We start from the raw sequence: 20,122 nt of genomic DNA, 5'->3' as shown, positions 1-20,122 counted from the left end.
AGAAAAATCTTCAGCCTGATTCCTAGCCTTTTAGATGACTCCTTACTATTTATAGTGCAATGAAAATAAGGGTTGTTCGTTACATGGCGATGCTACGTAGCTTGTTAATTTATACATGTGTCTATCGGGTAGAAAACGCTTTGCTTCTTCTTTACAGCATCCAGTCCACCAGGTAGATTTAAAAATAAAATTGGTCAATCAAATAGCACAGCTCAGAAGAAAAGCTTACTGTTTCGTGGTTATAGAGCGAAAGGCCCAACTGTGAAAGCAATGACTGCTTGATTCTTTCGAGAGAGAACATTGAAGTACTTGCAAAGTGGATGACTCCGCAGTCTCTAACAGGGGCCACTGCTGTGAAAGCAGATCTCCGCTTGCCTCTGCCTGGAAGGAGCGGTCCCGAGCAGTGGAAAGAAAGAAGGAAGAGGTTCTTGTCAGAATCGCATGAAGACAGAACACTGATGTCCACAAATTAGTTCTCCTGCCCAACTACCTGCTGTTGTTGTTATTCCCCACTTCTAAACTGAATCAATACTAGTCGGGAGAGATTTCAGGAAAGAAGGTCTGTTGCGGTCCAACTGTGATTCTTTCCTAATACTCTCTTGGAACACTTCCTATGAAGGATACAGTATTAAAATCTATCAACTTGTGTCTGATTTCATTTTCCCCTTAAGCCGACTTCAGCACTTTATTTGAAATTATGTTAGGGACTTCTCATCTTTCTGCAATGTACATTGATTGCTTTTACAATCAGGAAAAATAAACTAATAAAAAAGAAATTACATTTGAGGCAGTGTGATTATCAAACTGTTCTTAGTTATTTAAACTGCTCATCATAGGAAATAAGGAAAGGCATTCATCTTCCTTGCTATATTTCACATTCTTCACCAAAACTTCATTCTTCTTTTTACAAATGTTCTGCCAATTATTTTTTTTTTTCATTACGATTGCATGATCCCTTTTAAATGTTTTCTCTGAGTAACTTACACTGACCTTTTCCCCCTAGGCCTGGGCTTAATGAACATTTTCCTTTCACAAACCTCTCAGACCTGTTAAAAGGGCCCTCAAATACACAAGTTCATACTTCAGAGATAGTGATGCTGCCCTCAGAGCTCCATATTCAGAAGAAAATTACTTCAAATGCGTCAATTCTCAATCTTTCAAGTACATGAGGGGAAAACTGGCAATTACTATCTTAAAGCAGAATTAATGCTATATCAAATTTAGACATGTATTCTCAATTCCACCCTAAATCCGTAACAAGGTGACATATAAATAAACAAATGTATACATGTTAAATATTTAAAATTTCAACTTAGGATATTAGCTAACGAGCTGTTTTAGGACTATGATATAAATAGTTTGAAATAGGCAACAGGCAAATAATACTAGGATATTTTAATCCATCCAACTCAGACCTCAGGTGCCTGGTCCCTTATATGGGCTCCTACCCTTTGATTTTGGAGGTAAGTTGTGACCTCCAAAGATCCTTTGACTTCCCTGGACACTTTGCCATGAAGGGACAAGAAAATAGATTATGAGTAGTCAACTGTGCCCCCACTCCCCACCTCCAGGTACCTTCCCTAGCCCAGAGTGTTAACTTTAAGGCACCGCCGTATTAATATCACAAAGAATCCCATCAAAGCTGCTCTTCGTAGTTGTGGCTCAACATTGTCACCAACCCAATATGACCAAGCAGCAGCCGCTTTCTCGCTCTAACAAAAAGCTATCAGGTTGAGGCTTTGAAGAAGTACCGTGCTGCACTGGACCACTTTTTGACATGAGGCATTTCTCTTCAAAATTTTGAAAGCCCCACTGAGTAGTTAGTTGTCTAGCATTTTCAGGAGTGGGCAAGGTACAAAACATCACATGATACTCTCTTTCTTACATATTTCAAAGGCTCCATCTGCTCCATTGCTTTTAATTAGCCTATTCTGACTCAATTAAATTTATTTATTCATTCAAAATTGCATTCATTAATTCCACTATTCAATTTAAACCACTTGTCCAAGCTTAATGGGCAACTAATTTTCACCTCTGCCATAGTAAACAGGGAAAAGTGTGAGTTAGGTTTAAACACATCTTTACTTCTGTCTTTTGTGGATATTTTATAGCATTGAGCTAGAGAGTTCAACTGATTAGAGCAAGGTGCTAATGAGGCCAAGGTTGTGGATTCAATCTCTGCATGAGCCAATTAACTTCACTTAGGCAAAACCACTATTCCATAGGTACAGGTTAAATTCCTAAATCCAGCCGGTCATGTAAAAAACATCCAGTGAGCTCTAGGAAGTATTAAGAGAGAGGAGGTGGGTAGCTCAAGGCAAGTTATCATCATTGCTCACAAAAAGGAGGAAAATTGGTGGGTCATTCATTCAGAAATAAATATCCTGTGTCTGCAGGGTACAATATAATTAATGTGCCAGGTAAGAAGAAAACTAAGGTGAGCAGCTCAGTTTACAATCTGGCATGCAGTCTCCAGAGACATCCTGCCCAACAAAGAAATAAAGCCTAATGATAAGGTTGAGACATATAAAACAGAAACCAATATAAGCAAAAAGAATTGGTAAACACAATAAGATGTATAATAAGTATCATGAAATTTGAAAACCTTCAGGGTCTTACAAAAGACAGAGAGTTCATGTTCAGCTAGTGTGATCAAAAGTGACTTTATGGAGGGGTGCCTGTGTGGCTCAGTCGGTTAAGTGGCCGACTTCGGCTCAGGTCATGATCTTATGGCTCGTGGGTTCGAGCCCCATGTCGGGCTCTGTGCTGACAGCTCAGAGCCCGGAGCCTGCTTCAGATTCTGTATATCCATCCCTCTCTACCCCTCCCTGTCTTTCTCTCTCTCTGTCTCAAAAATAAATTAAAAATGCTTAAAAAAATTAAAAAGTGATTTTATGTAAAAAATAAAATCTGGTTTGTAATTTATAGGAAAATTTGAGAGAAAATTCTAGGAAGATCAAAACTAGATAATAGAGGGCCTTGACTAGTAAAGAGATAATTGTAACTTTATCTTCTAAGAAACATGGAATTCTTAGAATATTTTCTTAGAATACAGCAACAACTTGATTAGAATTCTGAAGACCTAAACTGGCAGAGGCATGTGACACATTGGAGACAGGGCATCTGGATAAAAGCAGCCAAAATGAGGTTTTCTTGAGAGCTTATATTCAAGATCTCGGTGAGAAAGGAAACAGATTCAGGAAATGCTAGGGAAATGGAAATAGCCAGGATTTGGCAGTGGATTAGATGGAAGAAATTATTGAAGGAAGGGAGATTAAAAATATAGAAAGATTAAAAATCCAGTGATAGCGGGGCGCCTGGGTGGCTCAGTCGGTTGAGCGGCCGACTTCGGCTCAGGTCATGATCTCGCGGTCCGTGAGTTCGGGCCCCGCGTCGAGCTCTGTGCTGCCAGCTCAGAGCCTGGAGCCTGTTTCGGATTCTGTGTCTCCCTCTCTCTGACCCTCCCCCGTTCACGCTCTGTCTCTCTCTGTCTCAAAAATAAATAAACGTAAAAAAAAAAATTTTTTTTTAAAATCCAGTGATAGGGAAAATGGTGGTTTCCATAAATAAGAATAGAAATGAGAGTGTTGGAAGTAGCCAGTAGGAGTCAGGAAGGCAGACGATGATAGTGAATTTGTGTTTGTGTATACAGTTGACCCTTGAACAACACAGGAGTTAGGGACCCCACACAGGCAAAAATCTATGTATAACTCTGGACTCCCCCAAAACATAACTGCTAACACCCTACCCTGTTGCTCAGGGATCAACTGTACTGAATTTGAGGTACCAGCAAAACACTTACCTGGATTCATACAGCAGGCTGTTAGTTGTAAGAAGGAATCAAGTCAACAATACCAAATGCTGTGGAAAAATAAAGGAGAATGGAGAGAAAAATCTGTTTGATTTGATAATAAGGAGACATGGCAGTTCACTGAATATATTTCCATTCTGGGCTCATGGGGGGTTTGTACTTTCTCAACTGATTTCTTTAGTTAGATATGGCCATGTGACTAGATCTGTCCAATGAGTTTGAGCAAAAGTGACATGTCACATTTCCAGGCCAGAAAATGTAATTTGCTAGTGCAAAACCTTGTAGAATTCTGTTTTCTTTTGCCAAGGCTACTTGCAATGTTCAAGGTATGAGCTGCTTCATCAGCCTGCATCTTTCATGGAGCAGCAGCCCCAGCCCACCCACAGTACTGCAATAATCATCTGTATAGCAGGAGTGAGAAGCGAAACTTTAAGGCTGAGATTTTCACTAAGATCGAGACCATACTGATAGAGCAGGATTTTGGGTAAGCATCAAGAAAGCAGCTTCACTACAGTGGTAAAGGAAAAGTTTGTCTTTCAAGGTGCTGAGAAGTGATAGGAAGGGGAAAAAATGAGGTATTCAGCAAGATCACTGCGTTGGTAAATCTAGTCCTGAAAAAGACAGAAAGAATTCAGCAACTTTGAAGGTAATAGAAGAGAGAAATTGAGTGTGAGAGCTTTTGTTGTTGTTTTAGTATGGGGAATCAGTCCCAAGACAGAAAGAATATGGGAGGGAAAAAGATTAATAGAATAAGATTTCAAAAGAGTTGGAAGAGGGTCAAGGTAGAAAGAGTCACATTCCTTCCTCTGAGGCAGGAATAATGAGAAGAAAGATTAGCCTTAAGAAAATATTAAAATGGGAAGGAAAGAGACTGAAAGAGCTCACGTCAAATGGTTTCAACCAGTGTTATCTTCCCACAAAAAGGCTATCATGTTTTAACACTATCCAGGATATTATCACTGCTCATGAAATACTAAATAAAAGCAAAGTCTTTCATGAAATTCATGCTCTTTTTACCATATCGTAAATAAGTACAATGTTCTGAATACAGTGCTAAGCAAGGTGTGGGAGCCAGGCATCTAGGGTATGCATTATAATCTCTTTAGTAAATGTACACTCTGGATCCAGGAAGAAAGTTAATATGTATTTAAAATTAGTGAAAAACAGAAAACTGTGTATAACCTAGTGTTAAGGTGTAAAGTATAGAGAAGACGATGATTAGTAAGGCCTAGAAAAATCAGGAAAAACTTCTTTGAAGCAGTGGAACTTGAAGATATGTACAGTTTGAGTAAAGGCATGGAAAATGGAGGAATCCTAGTGATTAGAATGGCCCTGGTGAACCTACCAGTCCAGAATGAGCTTGGCATGCTTTTGGGTTGGGAAGATTGGCCTGTCTAGGGTGGAATATATATGTATGTGTTCAGTCAGAATTCTTAGCTGTGTGCATTAGAAAACAACACTGGCTAACAGAAGGATGCAGATAGCTCACAAAATCTCCAGAAGAAACATAGAGCCAGTTGTAGAGGCTAAGCAGCCAAGGTCAATGACCAAAACTGTAGTAGAAGACTGAGGTAAGCAAAATTGCAATGCAAGACTGGTCTAGAAGATTCTTCTGCAGCCATTGATGGATACAGCCACCTCAGTTTGTATTGTTGACTCCACATACTGTCACTGATGTTTCTGGGAACTGGGTAGGTGTTGACACTGGTGCCACACATCACCAAGCATTCTGTGAGGGCACTGTTGCAGAGTGTCACTGACACTTATGACCCAAAGTCTGGGAGAAGTATATCCAAAGGAGAGAGACTAGATCATATACTATAACATATGATGGCACTGCAAAGAAGCCAGGAAAAGTGATTATCTAGCATCTGCTGTGTCTACAGCACAGAGACAGCTCTGCTTCATAAGGCAGGGGATTCCCCATAGATAAGAAAAGAGTTCCATTATTGGGTAGCCAAAAGGCTATGGTGCCTATGACAAATAAAAATATGATTGGGATAGCTAATGGAAAACAGAAGAAGTGATTATAGTGGACCCTGAAATCCAGACAGAAGAATTTAGCTTCCTATTGATGGAAAATTGGAACTATTAAAGAATTCAGAACAGAGATATGTATCAGAAAGATAGTAGGTGCTTTATAAATGTTTGTTGACTAAATGAACAACTACAGCAGTGCATAAGACTAGATGGATTGGAAATCCATCTGTACCAGTATTCTAGGCACAAGAGAATGGCACCCTCTAACTAAGGAAGTAGAAATAGAAATGAAAAGAAAAGAGTTCATATGAAAAATATTTTGAAAAAAAGATCCATGGGTCCTGGTGACTGCTTGAGTACAACTAATAAAAGAGCAAATTCCCTCCAAAGTGATTCCAAAGCTTTCAGCATAAGTCATGGAGGACATTTAGATCAAAGAGTTGATTTGGGTGAATTTTCATTTTGAAGACTTTAAACTTTTTTGTGTAGTTTCCAATCTGCTGTTAAGACTATCCAGTGAATTTTTCATTGAAAAATTAGTTTCAAGTTCTAGAACTTCTATTTGGTTCTTTTATGTATCTTAAAATTCTCTTCTGAGAGATGTCTGAGAGATCCTATCATGTTTTCCTTTCATTCTTTGAACATATCCATAATAGCTGATTTATAGTCTTTGTTGGCTAAATCTAACACAAGTACCATCTTGGAGTTGGCTTTTATTAAACTTTTTTCTTGATGATAGGCCACATTTTCCTAGTTTTTTTTTAAAGTTTTTAATAACTTTTTTCTACACTGCATATTGTGGATGAATCATTGTAAAGATTCTGAATTCTGTTATCTTTCTTTGAACTTGTTGACTTGTTTTTGTAGGCAGCTGAATTAATTGATGATTACTTTGAGCCTTGTATGAAAATCTTATTTCCTCGGTTTTATGCTTGCTAGGGAGGATTCAATGAAAGAACAGGATGTTTTCCAAGTGTCCCTTACTTGGCAGAATTCAACTTCCAAACTCTGTCTCTGCTGTGGATCTTGTCAAGGTGTGATGTTTGGCCTTGTTATCCCAGGTGTACCATAGGCTTTACTATAGGAATTGGTCCTTACAGACCTTTCTGATGTCTTAGCCTGATTTTATCAAATATTAGTGAGATGTTAACTAGATTTCTCCACTATGGCTGAGCTGGAATTCCAATGTCCCCAACATTGTTCAAGCTATAGTATCTCTAATCTGCTCTTGACCTGATAGCTACAAGCCTCAAGTCTGTGGGTAAGCCTTGAGTAGTGTCACAGGGCAGATATGTGGCCAAGTCCTCAGGCAAGACTGGTGAGAAACCTCCATACAGACTTCTGAGGTTCCCCCTCTACACAGCCTTTTCTTCTACAGTACCCACATATTCCAACTGCTTCTGCTGTCTTGATTTCTAATCACTGTGTTTTCAGCAAAGCATAAGCACTGTGAATTTCAGCATCCTGTGCCATGATTCACAAATGTCTCCCAGGCAGACATCCAGGTAAATCATGGGGTTCATCTTATGAGTGTCCCTTTTTTCAGGGATCAGAATCTTGCGTTGCCCATTGTCTAAAACCTAAAGAGCATTGCCTCATATATCTTATCTGGTTTCATGGTTGTTTATGGCATGAGACTAGCCTTGTACCAATAACTCCATCACAATCAGAAGCAGAAGACTGAAGACATTATCCATGAGGATGCTGAAAAAAACAAAGTGAAAATTCAATAGACTTCTGGCATCTGCTTTGTCTCAGCCTCTTATTATGAGGCCAGCTATCCACATTCATTCTTCAGGAAGGCCATAAGTGCTAGTTTCAGCTGAGCCCCTCTCTCTGGCAAATGTCCAGTCTGCTTGCCAGTTTGACACTTTATCTCTCCTCAATCCTTCAAGTTCATTTCCCCTGGGTGGGGCGGGGGGGAGATGGGGGTTGATGGGGAGTGTTCTTTCCCTAGCTGTGAAGTTTTGCCAGCTTTAAAACTAGGTTCTGTTATGTTGACTGAATTTTAAGGAGAAATTTCTTCCCATCTCTTTACTTCTCACTGGCTTCTCCACATTGAAAGAAAAGGGAGCTGACTAGTAGCTCAGACTAGAAGAAGAGTTGTTCTAAGGGGGTTTATCCTCCTCTGTGCTTCTTATTCTCTTATAATCAACCTGCTCTCGGGCTTCAGGCCTCTCTTCCATGGAGCACAGAATTTGCCCTGCAGGTGCTCAGATGCTCTGCCTGCCCTAGGCCAAGCCAGTCTGATTCACTGGGAGAAAGAGCAGGAAACTACTTTGGCCTTGGGCACAGAGTACATTTCAAATCATATTTACTAATTAAACTGAAGCCAGAGTAGAAGAATGTGATTTATTGACCCCTCAAACTTCAGTAGTGCCCTAGATTAAGCCCTGTTCCTCATTTTGATGACTCGCGTAGACCCTTTCTTTTAGCCTGGAAGCTCAGCTCTTGGTTTGTACATACTTACCTAGTTTTATCAAACTGAACTCTGTATAAGAATCTTTCTGCCAGCTCTAGCCTTCTAGGACATACAACAACCCTGGTTCCTCTTCCCTATTTCTTGCTAAAAATATGAGATCAGAATCACAAAGAAAAAGATCATTTTCATTTCTAAAATAAGCTTTATTTGGTGCTTGTGTTTGTTTGTTGATTAAAGTACAATATAAATCATACCAAGAACAAGGAATCCATCCCCACATGGACTAATTAATTTAACTTTGCTCCATCTCACCTTGGCTAACATCCTAATTTCCCTAGCTCTCTAACCAAGTGGAACATAAAGAAAGAACATAATGATTCCTGGAACTCTAGAACCTTTAGTGGGACAACAGTCTAAGACTCGTGCTGAACTATTCATCAGTAGCAATCATTGTGTACTGAGGACAGCATTATCGTTACATGTATTATGATTAGAAGATTCCTCAAAACCAAAGAAATTTCCTTCGTTGATGTTAGACACATGGATGAAAAGGTTAAATGTTGGAAGAAAGCATAGTATAAATTTTTTATCCTCAGAGCAGTCAGGTCAATAATTATGAATTATTTATTATTATTAGCATCATGAAAAAATTTACTCAGTAAATATTACATGGACTGCATTATACCAGGCACCACAATGGAGAATAGACAATGAACACCCTCAATGAATATACAAAATCGTTGAGAAAACAAGATACATTCATATAAAAATATTGCCAACAATACAAAATAGTATACAAGCAGTGTCCAAATAAATAAATGGTACAAGAAATGTGGCAGGAAAATATGACTGTGTCTGGGGGGCAAGCCAGCTCAAATCTCACATTGGATATTGGGATCTGAGTTGGACTGTATGGCTTGAATAGGATTATTAGATTGGGTCATATGAAATTGTCATTTTGTTGGGTCAAAAATGTTAAATATCAGCAATTTCATATGGTTCCACCTGACAGCTTGCTAAGTCTATTCTATATGTGAGGGGGCAAATATGGAGGTGATCTCTGAGTCAAGAGTCACACATCTATTGTCTTATTTAACCTTCATAACAATCCTGTGAGATATGTGTTTCCTCATTTTTTACATGCAGAAACCAATGGTCAAAAAAGAATCTTGCCAGGTCACGCTGTAGTAAAGAGAGCAACTGGGACAAAACCCAACTATCTGATGCCCTTACTGAAGGTTTCTTGCCCCAGTACCGTATTGGAAGAGAAAGCCAATCCTTGCCTCCCTGTAAAAATAATTAAGTGATTATTTTAAGATATCTGTCATCTATGCGCAAATGTCTCCTAGTTTAGGATCCTCAAAATTCCATAGATTGTATATTGTGTATTCATGGGGAATGACATTTCTCCTATCTGTTCAGTACTTTGGACTGTTCCTCAGAGAAAAGAGAGATTAAGAGAGATTAAGATTTTCCTGCCACATTTCTTGTACCATTTATTTATTTGGACACTGCTTGTATACTATTTTGTATTGTTGGCAATACTCATGAGGGTGTTCATTGTCTATTCTCCATTGTGGTACCTGGTATAATGCAGTCCATGTAATATTTACTGAGTAAGATTAAGATTGAGTACTCAGAGATTAAGAGAGATTAAGATTAAGCTTTCTTACAGGTTAAAAGTTCGAGAGTGAGGCTACTTTTGCTTTAAATTTTTCTTAAAGAATTCTCAGACTGTTTCTAGCTAGATTTTCTCTTCATGTGATGTCTGCCTAGAAAAATAGTCCTGCCCTCTGTAATTCCATGTTCTTGATTGCAGCACTGGACTCAGAACGAGAATTTTAAAAACACCAAAACTAGTTCACTAAAATCAAGATTCCCTATGCACAAGGTTGATATGTATTCCTGTGTTTTAAATTAGTTTATATTTTTCCTAGAGCTATGTTCAGTGTCTTCTAAGTAATTATGACAAATTAGATTCTTCTCATCAAGTTAGATTTGCAATTCAACTTGAAGACACAGAAGAGCAGCTAAACGTTTAGAACTTTTTTCCTTTTTTAATTAAGTTCCTTTTACATTAGTCTTGTAATTGTTTCCAGAAATATAAGGTATTGGGGGAAAAAAAAACCCTCATTTATACCAAGGTCTATTTCTTAATAAGTATTAAGACCTTGAAAACCTACTCTCTAAAATAAAATAGTAGAAAACGGGTAGTGTAGTTAACTGAATTTGAATTAACTAGAAATCAAAACTACCTTTTTATCCCTCTTATAAAATAAAATAATATTACTTTACCCTAAAGGCATAACACATACCTTTGAGATCTCAGAGCAATTTAGATAAGGCACATACAGGATAAAGTCACCATTGCCTCATTTTAAAAAAATTTCCGCATATATTGATCACTACTTGACTTTATAGAGATTAGTTAACCTTTCTCGCCACAGAAAAAAATTCTGACACCGTCTTCCAATAGACAAATTATTTCACTGTCTCTGAAAACCTTTTGAATAATAATGGTTTCATAGCATCTGAAAACTGCTTAATTGTTCATCTTGCTCACCATTGGTGAGCCTTGAAATGTAAATAATTCAAACTTCTAAATATTTTCATTCAAGCAGGTATTGGTTCTTGCAACGGTCCTTTTGAAATTTGCACTCACTGCTTCTACATTCTCTGTATTCATCACTCCTTAATCCAACACCAATTTTCCATCCCATTCTTGCAACACCAGTGGCCTCCTTATCATCAAGTTTAACGGAATTTACTCAGCACTCCTCCTTTTTAAGTTCTCAGCCACATTTCACACAGCCTATCCCTTCCCTCTTCCCGCTTGTTATTCTTTCCTGTTTTGTTTGTATCTTTTCTTCATCCCCTAACCCGCTTAAACATGTTTCAAAGATCAGCCCCTTCTCTGCTCTCTGTTTGTAATACCACCCACGACCCCATCAGACCTTCAGGTTTCACCCATATCCAGTGACAGCAAATCTATGCCTCTAGCTCCGAACGCTCTTCCCATCTCCAGACCCAAACATTCAGAAGCTTACCCTGTATCTCCATCAGTCTGTCCCTTCACTCCTTCAACTGAACATTTCCCTAATGGAGATCCTCCTATTCTTCCCGCAGACACCAACTCCATGTGACCTAGTTCTATGAACAATACCACTAGCTCTCAGATCAACCTGAAAAATTTCAGAGTTGTTTTCATTCTTCCTTTACCCTGACCCATACTTCAAAATCAGTCAAGCTCGCAACATCTTTCAAATCCCTACCTTCTTTTTCAACACTGTTCCCAAGCACATCACGGTAATTAACAAGGGTTATCTTCCGATTTTATTTTAGTTACTTGTGTAAAGCCATTTTCTTCTTCTTTGTTGTTGTTGTTGTTTTGTTGTTGTTGTTGCTTTGTTTGTTTTTTTTTAGGTAAGCTCCACCCCAATGCAGGGCTCAAGCTCCCTTTGAGATTAAGAGTCACATGTTCTACTGACTGAGCCAGACAGGCGCCCCAAAGTCCTCTTCTTTTTCTAAACTGTATGTTCCCAAAAAACAAGAGATTGTGTTTTATTCATACAGTGTAATCTTTTAGTGATGCCATTAAGTGCTAGAAGGGCAGGAAGCAGTAGGTTCTAGAATTTCTGTGAAGAAAGGTTTAGAAATCTGGCTGCAGGGGCAGGGAGGACATGAGAGACTGCTGGAAGTAGCATTTGCATGGTTAGCACACTATTTTCACTTAGGTTGCTTAAGTGGCTTTCGGATTCTGATGGAGATTGTGAGGACTCTGAAGACCTCAAGATCCCTTAGCATCACCTCAGCTTATACGCACAGTTCCCCAAAAATAAATGTTATTGAGGGGAGGGCAAGGATAAACCCAACTTCTAAAGATGGTGGAAAGAGCTCTTTACCTTTCCCTGCAGTCACCGCCAGTCCCTGTTGAGTCCAGCTCAGAGGAATGTCAAGAAGTCTCTTTCCTGTCCTTGTCCCTTTCTCTCTTCCTCCTGTGATTCCTCACCCACTCGCCTCTCCTCTCTAATTCTACTTGTACATCCCCTCAGCCTGTATTTTGTGTGCAGAAAGAAGGAACAGAGGAGGACTGCCTCACTCTGACCAGAACCAGACGAAGCATTTTTAGCTGATTGCAGAGCTCTGATGCATTGGAAAGGGCGAGGATTTTAAAAAGCTATCTTGAAGGGGCACCTGGGTGACTCAGTCTGTTAAGCATTTGACTTTGGTTCAGGTCATGATTTCACAGTTCATGGGTTCGAGCCCCGTGTTGAGCTCTGGGTCGACAGCTCAGAGCCTGGAGCCAGCTTCGGATTCTGTGTCTCCCTCTCCCTCTCTCTCTGCCCCTCCCCCACTTTTGCTCCTGCCAAAAAAATAAATAATCAAAGATTTAAAAAAAAAAAAAAACCATTCTGTAATTCACACAGTCGCACAAAACTCAACACAGTGACTAACACAAATAAATATTTGGTAAGTAAACTAATATCTGTGTCCTCTGTAAAGATTCATAGATGAAATGGCAGGAGTCTTAAAACCAAATCTACTAAATTCTGATTAACGTGTGATGCTTTATAAAACACAATAAAAGAATTTAATCTTTTTTTTAATTTTCCTTGAATTAATAGTGCCTCCTAATGAATTGAGGCTGTTAATGAATTTGGCTCAGCTCTAGTAAAAGCAATGGCGCATTTCTATCAAATCAGTATTCAGACTATGTCTTCATGGATTTCAGCATAATACTTAACATGTGAACTACCAAAACACAGTTATTTATAATCCAGTGCTCAAAGATTCTCCACTTGAAAAACATTAAGAGAAATGCTGATGTTATAGAGATACCCCAAAATATAGAGTTCTAAATGTCATCAAATAGCATGTGAAGCCTTATATTTTGTCAGACATTTTGGTAAACCATGTTCTGTATTCCCATTAAGTACCTGGAATAAATGTTACGTGGCTGACATTGGTGTGTTGGGTTGGCAGCACTGACCCTACCCCACCCTGCTTCAGTATCCATTTGTAGGAGCCAGATGGAAAATGAGGACAGAAAAGAACAGTTTGATGTGCGGATTCATGGGTCCAGAGAGGAACAAATGCAGAGGACAGTTTCTAGTCCACGTTACCGCTTGACCTAAGGACTCAGTCTGAAGCATCAGGGAAAAGGGCTGCAGAGAAAGCCTGGAGTGGCCAATTGCCAAGAACCTTCATGAGATTGGTGCCAAAACAGAGGTAGGGAGAAGGTATTTCGTCATTTCTGCCAATAACCCAGCACGGCTCCAGTGTGCTAGTAAAAATGGAGAGGAATCGGTAGTATCTGGCAGTTTGGAGATTTTGCAGCTCTGGGAGCATTGTGACAAAGTGTGCTGACTAGAGAAGCAGCATTCCCACACAGGCCACTCAAAAGCACCTTGAGACCAGCAGCTCTCAACAAGGATGCTTAAATGGAATAGCCTGAGAGGGATGTTATGAACACTGGTGAATCACAGGAATTACTGGGGAGTTTTAGGGGTTGCGTGGGTGGGAAATCAACTAGCTAACAAAATAAACTTGTAAGCTAATATGGTCTTTAAAATTTGGGGATATTTGGTATGTAGTCAGAAGTGGGTAAATCATTGTCCTTTTTAATCAAAGTTAACCATTTGTGTGTGTGTGTGTGTGTGTGTGTGTGTGTGGGAGAGAGAGAGAGAGAGAGAGAGAGAGAGAGTTCACTTAAGAGTCTAAAATTTGTAGATATTTGGACACCAAAATATCACCCTTAACTTGATCCAGCTCTCTTCCTTTGATTATGTATCCTATCCAAATAGAAAACAGCAGTATGTATTTACTGAGAGTTTTCTTGTTCAGAAACTACATTAAGCTGTATGGAAAATTTTTAAAAAGAAGAAAAGAAATAAGTATCTTCCATTAATGAACTCAAAATTTATTTGGGAATATAAAATCACACATAAAGTATAATAAAGAATTATTTAATTACTAATTCCCAGTTAAGAGGCCATCTTAGCTTATAAATTTCTTTTGTTAGCTAGTTGATTCTAGAATACATAATGACAATGGTTTCCTCTGCAGAGGAAAACTGTAAGATAGGAGAGGATAGGACATCTTCTTTGCATTATTTGCCATTTGTACAACTTGAAATTTTTGCCATGTGTTTGTATTACCTTTTCAAAAAGAAAATAAATAAGTTGTCTTTTTCTAAAGGGAGACCAGAATGGAGAATTATAACCTAGATATAATCAGAGCAAAAGCAGAGGTCTTTGGAGTCAGACAAGCCTGGCATCACTAACTGACCTAAACCAATTAAGATTTTCAAAATTCTCTGTTTTTTGGGGTTTTTTTTTGTTTTTTTGGCAGATGTCTATAATATCTAGCAATTACTAGTTGATGATAGGTAGGATGTTATAATGAAAACAAATCTCAGACCAAATATTGTGACACATACAAATTTTTATTAGTAGGCAGTCACTAAAAATGCCATACAATCTGAGCTTCTTAAAGTCCTTTAGGGACTCAAAACATGTGTCTTGCAGCCATGGTAGATGTGAAAATACTTTAGCAACAGAACCAGCTAATCTACTTGGATCAGACAACAGAATCTTCCATTAAGTGATAGAATGCTGAACCAAATGGAATCCTTGGCCTGAGTGCTTTTTCAAAGACTTTTAGGCTGATGGACTCTGAAATTCTTATCAATATGTAACATTATGATGCAATATTGTTATGCAACATTTATACATGTATTGCATATTATTTCTAGTTAATAAACATAACATTTCACTGACAAAAAAATATTTCTAGCAGAAATAGTATAATGATGAAGAATGTGTGCTTTGGAGTCAGATTATCTGGGTTCAAATCTGGCTGTGCCGATTGCTACCAGGCACATAACCTTGAACAAGTTGTTCAAACTCTCTGCCTCTTTTTCCTCATCAGTGAAATAGAGATGCTAATTATGCCTACCTAGTTGTGTCACTATGGGAATTAAATGAGTTGACGTTTGGGGTGCCTGGGTGGCTCGTTGGCTCAGATCATGATCTCACGGTCCGCGAGTTTGAGCCCCGCGTCGGACTCTGTGCTGACAGCTCAGAGCCTGGAGCCTGCTTCAGATTCTGTGTCTCCCTCTCTCTCTGCCCCTCCCCTATTCACGCTCTGTCTCTCTCTGTCTCAAAAATAAATAAACGTTAAAAAAAATTTTAAAAAAATGAGTTGACGTTTACAAAATGTTAAGATCAGTGTCTGACAAATGCTATATGAGTACTTATTAAATATATTAAATTAGCACCCTTCATGCTAGCTAAGGGTCTCTTTAATGATGATTCTGATAGTGTTATCAGGCTTGCTTACAGCTTTGGAATTTATAGATAGTGACTCCCTCTAGAACAAAGGGCAGGTATGATTGTCTCTCATAAAACATTTATCTTCCCTAAATTTAGCATTTGTTTCCATAATACAACCCACTGCATGTGCAGGTGTCATATGGCCTTCATCCTATCACCCTATGGGAACTAGAGTTTGGGGAAGAAGAAATGCTAATACTATAATTACTGCTGTTGCTATGAGTAATAAACTATCTTTCATCTCTGACCCAAGAGTCTTGTGTCTTTTGCCAGTATCCATGAAACTGGAACAGGCAAATTCATTAACTGCCAAGTAGAGTAAAATTTCAGCTCTTTCCAGTTGTTGACAATATTAAGAAGGTATTCTAAGAAAACTTATACCAATAAATTAGAAAACTTAGATAAAATCAACAAATTTCTTGAAAGACACAATTTACTAGATCTCTTTATAACGTTGACAAAGGTAAATTTTTCTTAGACAAGACACACACACACACACACACACACACACAAACACTACCTATAAGAGGAAAATAAATAAATAATTAGACTTCAACAAAATTAAAATATGTTGCTCTTTTTTAATGGGCCAAATATTTAAACAGAAACTCCTCAAAAGATATAGAAATGGTCCAAAAGCACATGAAACAATTCCCTACATCATTAGCCATCAGGGAAATGAAACATAAAACTATAATGAGATATATCACTGAATACGCACTACGGGACAGCTAAAAATTAAAAAGATTGACAATGCCAAGTGTTGACAAGAATAGGAAACAAACAGAACTTTGTTATAGTATTAGTGGGAATGTGAAACGGTATAACCACCTTGAAAAATAGTTGGCCAGTTGTTGTTTTTAAGTTTTTATTTCTTTATTTTGAGAGAAAGAGAGAGCACACAAGCATGAGTCAAGGAGGGGCAGAGAGAAAGGGAGAGAGAGAAGCCCAAGCAGGCTCTGTGCTATCAGCAGGCTCCATCCCATGAACCATGTGATCATGACCTGAGCCAAAATCAAGAGTTGGACACTTAACCAGCTGAGCCACTCAGGTGACCCTAGTCAGGTAGTTTCTTATCAGTTAAATGTATACTTATTATATAACCCAGCATTTCTTACTCCTAGATGTTTTCCCATGAAAAAAATGAACATAAACCTCTACAAAAATTTTCATACTAGCTGTGTTTAAAATAGTGAAAAAATGGAAACAAAAGAATATCAACAGGTGAATGGTAAAGAAATTATAGTGTATCCATACAATGGAATATTACTCAGCATTGAAAGGAAAGAACTACTAATACACATACACAACATGAATGAATCTTAAAACCATAAAGCTGAGTGAAAACCAAAGTGAGTATACTATTGGGTTCCATTTATATGAAGTTCTAGAATAAGCAAAACTAATCTATAGTGACAGAAATCAGATTATTGAGCCTGGGGATAGAGAACTGACCACAAAGCATTATGAGAAAGGCTTTGAGGGTTATGAAAATATTCTCTATCTTGTTCAGTGTGATGATTATAGGGAATATAAACACTCATGCACATACTTCAAAGCTCATCAGATTGTACTGTTAAAATTGGAGCATTTGTTTTATGTAAATTATACTTAAAGTGATTTTTTAAATCATGATCATTCTCACTAGTTATAAAAAAATTCACTGGGTTTTAATCTCACTGAAACTTTATCTAAAAAATATGAATAATACTCTATCACAGAGGCAAGAGAATTCTACTAAATAATTCATATAGACTATTTAGCACAATGCCTTGATCAAAATGAGAATAATTATAATGTAAACTAAATAACTGCTGAAAATGTCAAGAGTAGTATGGATGGTGCTATCCATTAAGTTTTCCTGGCGGGGTGATTTCGGAGATAATCAGGAAAGAAAGACATGAATTACTGGGGTGAACATTCCATGTAGAAAATGTCAGACAAGAGCACTGAGATAAAATTACAAAGATGAGTGGAGTAATGGGCAACCATCAGGTGTATTCAGCTGCATTAGACAGATGACAGCTAATCATAATGAAAATTGAGAGAGAAGCTATAGAGGAAGAGAAGCTATGAGGTAATAAGTCCAGAGATGCAAAAGCTAGAGTGGGAAATAATAGGGCATGTTAAACCAAGTACAGAAATTATATTGGTGTTCAGAGAAGGCCATCCTGAAAGCTACATGTGATGTAAATAGAAGCAGGACATGACTTGAGACCAAGAAATGAATTTGAAACTTATCACTCTGCTATGCAAGACACAAGGAGGCTTAGACTAGAAAAGAAAGAAAAATAAGCAAGCAATACTGTGGGGGAATATTTTCAGAAATTGGCTCTAATTAGAAGCAAAAGAGAAACAGGCGTTGCCAACGACTTCAAAGTCTTGAATTGGAAGAACAGGTTGTTCATACACAGTATCTACAGGAGGAGAACAGAAAGGAAAACTCATAAGAGTGAATTAGTATTATAAAAAGAAAATAGAAGAGATGTTAGCGATTATGTTAATAACTAGTGCTTGTAGTAGTTTCCTGTGGCTATTGTAACAAAGTATCAAAAACTGAGAGGCTTAGAAAAACAGAACTATATTGTCTAACAGTTCTGTAGGCTACAGGTAGATCAAGGTAGATCTACAGGTAGATCAATCTGTTGTTTACTAGCTGGGCAACCATGGACAAAAGACTGAACCTGTGGATCTCCATTTCTTTGTTCACATAACAAGAACAGAAAGAAATACCTCCCAGGCTTATTGTAAAGATGAGGGACAATGATTACATATAAAGTACCTGAAACAAAGTCTACACTCAGTGAATAGTAAAAGTAATTGCTATTATCATTGTGTTATCATTTTTTATCATTCATCAAGTGTCTCTAGAGCATCAGCTATATGACAAGCTGGGTAGTGAGAAAACAAAGATATGCAGGTGGCTGCACTATACTTTCAGGGATCTTATAGTCCATTAATTGTATTAAGTGCATCAGGGGATGGGGCGTCTGGGTGGCTCTGTCACTTAAGCGTCCGACTTCAGCTCAGGTCATGATGTCGCGGTTCGTGTGTTCAAACCCTGCATCGGGCTCTGTGCTGACAGCTCAGAGCCTGGAGATTGCTGCAGATTCTGTGTCTCCCTCTCTCTCTGCCCCTCCCCCGCTCACACTCTGTCTTTCAAAAATAAATAAACAATAAAAAAGAATTTTTTTTTAAGTGCATCAGAGGAAGGCTACATGTTTTGTGAGAATACCTAACAAGGAAACCTAACTGTGATGTGTGGTCTGGGATGGTTTCTCTGATAAATATTTAAACTGAGTCCTAAGGGGATAAGCTGATATTAACCAGGTGAAGAAGGCTGGAGAGATAGGTGTGGACAGGAACAACAGTATGGAACTCTGAAGCAGGAAAGGAACTGAATATTCTACAAGCTGGAAGAAGGTTGCTGTGGCTCAGGCCTGGTCAGCACGCTAGAAGGTCATATAACAGAAACTAAGAAATAGGCTTATCATGTTTTTCTTAATAGCTAGCCTAGAACTCATATCCCGAGAGGCTAGTGCTATGGTTCTGTGTTACCAATTGCCAACAATGTGCAAATGCTACTTAGGTAGTTAGGGTTACTGACCCATGATGAAAAATTTCCAAAAATTGTTTCATAGGTTGGTGCCATGCTGTGAATAATAAATGTTAGTGCTTGGAAATGAGGTAACAAAAACAAGGACAATATGGAGATTTCTTAATAAAGACGGATTCATTTAATTTTGAATTTTATGATTATGTCCTTCCTAGGTTTTCATGAAATAATAGGGACGATGGTTTTATTTTCCATGCCTTTACCTGGAAAAATCAGAACTATTGTACCCCCAAATCTATTTTTACCCGACTTGGGGTGTCTCTGTAGCCTATGAAATCCACAATTGATACAAAAGGTAACAGTGTCTAGATTGATTTTTCTGTTAAATAGTTTGGCTATTTTGTAAGAACCAATAGAGTAGAGAGACCAGATGGAGCCTTGTATGTTCTTAAGCTGAGACCATTGAATCTTTGTTTGAAATTTTTGCTTGTTAAAAAAAAAAGTAGTACATCAGAGGCTGTAAATTCATATTCACATTCACACACGTATTGTATTCGTTATGTAGGAACTGCATTGAGGAAACAGCACTGTAATTTTTCCATGAAATATAAATGCCAAACTCATGCATAATTTACACACATAAAACCAACAGACCATGTAGTTTTGGTGTTTAATTATGATCCCTTGGTTCTTCCTGATGAGCGCCATTAATCAGTCCAATCAGTATCTGAAATATCCCATTTCTGTCTACAAATAAACACCTAACGGGAGGTGTTGAAATAAATTCAATTGCAATGTGTGCTTTTGTACAACGCATTCTCGACCTTAATGCAATAAATGGAGTTTAAAAGCAGATAGTCAAATGATTGACCAAAACAATATTTTTTCCGAGATTTTTAGGGATACATGGAAAAGTATAATTTCAAGTACCTTGAGCTTTTGCTCAAACAAAACTTTCTGCTATTTAACAAGTCTGTGATTCTTTTTAAAGAAAACCTCTAAAGTTGCTGCTTTGATAC

The sequence above is a fragment of the Neofelis nebulosa genome, chromosome 8 (genome assembly GCF_028018385.1).
Source record: "Neofelis nebulosa isolate mNeoNeb1 chromosome 8, mNeoNeb1.pri, whole genome shotgun sequence".
Taxonomy (NCBI): domain Eukaryota; kingdom Metazoa; phylum Chordata; class Mammalia; order Carnivora; family Felidae; genus Neofelis; species Neofelis nebulosa.
Note: the sequence above shows the minus strand (reverse complement) of the source record.